Here is a 5,236-nt window from a genome sequence, read left to right on the forward strand (position 1 = left end):
ATAGTTGTTGCCATTTCACGTATTTATCATTATTTATAGGAGAGAAGTGTCTCGTTATCGATCGAGCAAAAAACGTGGACGTAAATCGCGAACACGCGAGTACGTGAGGTCGATCGATCGATCGATCAAGGCGATCATACATATTTGAGTCTAGCTCGATGAAAACGGGGGAGGAGGGGGAGATCCTAATTAATAAAAGTCGCGGCGTATATACGCGGCTGCTTTTACTCGCGACGTGGCAGCGAGCGAGCGTGTGCACGAGTCGCGAAAGTCGCGGACACCTGTTCGCCGCGATGTTGCACATTGGCTCCCGAGGTCGTAAACTACGCAGGATGGGAACGCGCCACTTATTCGCATTCCTCTCGCGGCGCTGTCCATGTTTATTACGAATGACGGTCGGAAGGACAGGTCGGAGCAACGTTTCTTTATCGCGCTCGCCGCCGATCGACCTTCCTGACGTCTCGACGGTTTCACTTGGAACGCTCCTTTAACGGACCCAGCTTTTGCGTTTGCAACTGCTGCGTTCGTACAATGTACGTTGCTTTCTTTAAACGTCATCATTTCGAGGATGAATCCAGCAAATAAACCGTCGTCGAAATTCTTATTTTTAACGAAGATTTTGAATCTCTTCGTTTCTCCTCATTTGCAATCACATTTTCGCAACTTGCTGTTGCGTGTGTTGTTTCGCTTCTTTCCCGCGAAATGAGCGAATAAATAAATGTTTGCGCGCAGCACAACGAGGAAACTAACGACAACGTATTTCAAAATGTAAATAAATGCATTCAAATTTCGCGCGTGTCTTCCCCCTTGTGTCTCGCTGCCGTCTCTTTTTTCCTCGAACGCGTGGTAGTATTCGTATTGTGTGCGTATTTTGCTCGAGGACGTGTCAAGGTCACGGAGTACAATATTTTTCCAGCACCGCCGCAACGGCTCGTCGTCCGCTGCAACGTCATAAATAGTAGAAGAACGAGTTTAGCCATAGATCGCGTGCGCGTCCTTCGTGCACGATCCTTTCTACGCGTTCGCCTTGTTCTAATGATCCAATAAACTTCGGAATATCGTTTATTTACAAACAGCTTACGTAAGAATTGTTTGCATACAGAAATAGCGACTCCGACGCTCTCGAGATCCCGCGAATCGATATCGTCGTTACCACACGAGCTTTCTCCCCCGAGTACCTGGCTGCGACGAGGAAAATCTATTCTCGTCGTTGATAAGTTACAAACCCACGAGCGTCGATCTTTGCTCGTCCGGAAGTTGTCGAAGGAACGTCGATTGTCACGTGGGTTTCCTATTCGCACGTTTGACGACAGTGAATTGTATTCTAGTCTTGGAATTGTGACATTTCATATTTCTTATCGACGAGACTACTTCACTCAACGGCAGAGATTTTGACCTCATGGCCGGGTCGATAAAAACTTTTGAGATTCATGGTTAATTGTAAACTGAGATTCTGCGAGATTCTAACGCTTGGCGAGGCCTGGTTTGTTTTGTACGTACTGGCCAGTTTATCCTAGTCAATCACATTTGTCTGATGTTGGCAACGCCAACCGTTCCAGACGTTTCTAGAACGTTGAAGGTGTCTTGGATAATATTGAAAAACAGACTGCGCGGATGCTTCAGAGTCCTTGATCTAGTAAAATGAGTCAAAAGAACGCTGAGAGAAACAGGGACCAGGTGTGTCCAACTCGCGATCCTATTTAACGCGTCCCAAAATTGGGATAACCGAATGAGAATTTTTGTTATTTGAATAATTTTAACCATGAATGTTCATAATGTCTCTTATATTTTTTGAGCAGATTTTTTTTCATATGAAGCGTACAAAAAATTAAATAACAAAAATTTCAGACGAGCATCTTATGAATACTCTTCGTATTGCCGCTACCTGTATGAAACATGATGAATTGATAAACTAGTATCTAACATAACAAGCTCAGTGCTCTAAAAATTCTCATATTTTTTTAATTAATATAAATATATTTTTCTAATCAATATTGTTTTAATATCCTCATCTAATAATATAACATAGCTTATATCAAACTAATAAAACATTTGTAAACTACGTGAAGCCCTCGACAAATTTTCGTTGGCCAATGAGTCCCAGAAGATCTAATATCTTGGACACTTATTTAACTTGGAGAATATTTAACATTCGTATTTTGCAAAATGTTTTCCTCCAAAAAGCATGTGAACGTCTTCGGGAAAGTTTCGATGCTGCCTCCGAACGAGTTTAAGAATTGTTGGTTCAACAGGTCTTGGAGGACAACTCTGCAACGACGCTTCTCAAGCGTTGGGCGTCGGTTGCGCAAAAAATTGTAACGTGGCGTCGTAACGCGAGCGTCGCCTAGTAAAAAGGAAAGAAAAAAAAAAAAAAAAGAAAGAAAGGAGAGAGAAAAAGGGACGGCGAAGAACAGGGCGACACTTGACGCTTTTATTATCGCGTTACCACTATGTAGACGACGCAATACGGCCACGGGGATGAGCACGCGCCATCACCGTGAGATAAACCGTAATTGCGCCAATATAAATGCATGTCATTGTTAGCATATGATACGCGTTACCGTGGTAGTAAATCGCGCGATATCTAACGCCTGGCCGCATCGGAAAAACGCCTAATCTAGCGAGCGTGCGCGAGCACGAGCGCGTGTCGCCAGCGTGTAAACTGGATGCATACACCTGGATCCGTACACCTGTTCTCGCCGCGTTTGGAAAAACTGATATCTCGCCGATATGGAAACGTCGCGAATTTTTAGAGATTATTTTTATATATAAATTCATATAAATATATATATAAATATTATATATATTAAATTTATTTAAAAAAAAACTAGATATCAATAAATACGACAAACATTTAATTTCTAAATATATATTTATTTTTTTTTGTTTAACAAAAATAACAATATATTTATATATGTTTAGATCATTTATTTTCAAGATAATTAAATTATTAAAATAAATTAATTAATCTTGATACAAAAGGTACAGATTGTACTTTACTTATAATTTTTTAAAAAATTCATTCTCATTACACAAGACGGTGGAAATTTTTCGAATCGTCTTTCGTTTCTCTTTCCAATTTCGATTTTTGGGGTGAACGAAATTGGGTCATTATTGCAAAGAATGTATTGGGAGTACCCAATTTTTTCAAATTTAACAAACATTGCCATCTAGTGGCAATAATTTCACTTATTATAACATAACCTATACTCTATTTAAATATATTGACATTTAGTGCTCGTTGTGCAAATTATATTATAGATTAAAATTGTATTGACTCCTAAATAAAATTTTGTACAGTATCAAAAAAACAACAACATTACTTATGAGTATCTTCGATATAATCTCATGCTTTTCTTTTGCTGCTTCAATTGTATCATCATTTTTTCTACTTCACCCGTATCGGAATTTTCATTTTCAGCTGACATGGCGCAATTGTCATCAATATTTGCATTACGTTGTTCTCTTTTTCGTAATGTGCTTCCGCATGTTGAACAAGTTAACGTTCAGCTCTTTCATTTTGTTTTGAACTCGTTATCAAATTATAACTTACGAATCAAGGAACAGCCCTTGTAAAAGAGATGTCACTATCAAAAAGCATCTTTCGTCTAGATCTCACGGCATTAACACAAATTCTTGTTTGAACTTTTCCAGTCTGCAATATGCAATTACACAAGTCCGATTTCAGTTTCACTGGAACATGATTTTATCTAATATGTTTCTTTGTTCTATATTATACAGTTACCCATAAGTCGTATCTTTCAATTTTAACAAACATTAATTGCCATCTAGTGACACGATAATTAAAAGAAAAAAACATAATTCAAATGAAATAAAATTTACAGTATGAACAAAAACGACATTACTTACGAGTATAGCCCTGTGTCAGGCGAAATGAAACGAGGCAGAGCTTCTGCGTCGTGACACGCGGAAGGGATCACGATCGCGCGGCGTGCACGCTATCGCCGATACGTCGCGAGACAGGCTGAAATGTCACGACCAATGGGAATAACAATGGCAACAACAACAGCGAAGGCAAGTTACCAAGTGTGACGCGGCCGGTCGAAAGTCCGGATTCCCCGATCCGTCGTCGGCCTGGTTTCCGGCGATGGGCAAAAGTCGGCCGAGCAACTGCGGAATTACTGTTTCCGCGAAAAGTGCCCGGATGGAATCGGCGCCGATTATCGGCCGCCAATATTTGACTTTCGTACCGCCGGCTTCCCGGAATTTCCTTCTCTCGCGCTAAGCCAAACATCGTTTATCGTTAATCCACTTTGGCAATCTCTTCAAGAGCCTGCGAGCGCTCTGTCCGCGCTTTTCGTGCGAACGAAACGAGAAACGTACGATCGCATATTTCGAAGTTCGATGGCGAAACGAGCAGTAGGTGAATTCGAGGGATTCAACGGTAAAACTCGGGTCCCTGTTTCACGTTCGTGCGTATTACGTATTAGGAGCGGCACGTTTCAGAGAAAATATCAGCGACTTCTCACGCTTCTTCTCTCGCCAGCTAATGACACGTACGCTTCGGGCTACTATCCGCGTGCGCGATACGTGACAGCTTGACGTATCAGCGAAAACGTGCAGAAATCTTTCGGGCGTTCGTTAAAGCGTTCGCGCAAACTCGCTTCCACCGTCACTCGCCAACACTCGCTGGTCAACTTGACGTGACTTGCTGATAATTGCATCGACAATCCCCAACGTTATTCGTTATTATTCTATACTCTAATTCTTGCAGCTGCTAAAGAACAAGGCAAATATTTTTCACGTGCAAACTTGACACGTTCGCAGAGGAAAATTTTAAGGAAAAATCATTCACCGGCGTGTCGATTTATACAGAGTGAAAAATGGATAAACGTCACCGGTCGAATGACCGATTACGAAATAAAGATTTTTTTTTATAAGAGCCGATTATTGTCAGTTTAAAATCGCAATATTTTCACAGTTTCAAGTATATTTAAGTATAACCAAATACACAGGCGAAACAGATAACAAATTTATTATTTCTCGATAATTTTAATCCAGTGAGTTCGGAAAGAAAGCGGCGAATTATTGCGTACGGCGTTGGCCACTCGTTATGGTCCGCAATCGGTTGCCAGCGCGAGTGGTTTTCAGCAAGCGGGAAAAAACTTTTAGACAACGAAGGAAAAACTTTTTTTCTCGTCAAAAGCTAAACGAACGGAAAATTTCGCAGAATTTCAAGTCGGATCTTTGAACCTGGGTTTGTTGGGCACGTCTA

General features: G+C 40.9%; 1 long non-coding RNA gene across 1 annotated transcript; it reads right to left on the minus strand.

The window, feature by feature from the left end:
- Nucleotides 1-3,242: 3,242 nt before the first annotated feature.
- LOC122530199 lies at nucleotides 3,243-4,232 on the minus strand. The gene is made up of 3 exons (XR_006306925.1): nucleotides 4,045-4,232; nucleotides 3,871-3,985; nucleotides 3,243-3,655 (listed from the first exon to the last, which is right to left on the minus strand). It is a non-coding gene; the product is annotated as an uncharacterized LOC122530199 (long non-coding RNA).
- Between the last annotated feature and the right edge of the window lie 1,004 nt (nucleotides 4,233-5,236).

The sequence above is a fragment of the Frieseomelitta varia genome, unplaced genomic scaffold (assembly GCF_011392965.1).
Source record: "Frieseomelitta varia isolate USP_RPSP 00005682 unplaced genomic scaffold, Fvar_1.2 scaffold_332, whole genome shotgun sequence".
Lineage (NCBI taxonomy): Eukaryota > Metazoa > Arthropoda > Insecta > Hymenoptera > Apidae > Frieseomelitta > Frieseomelitta varia.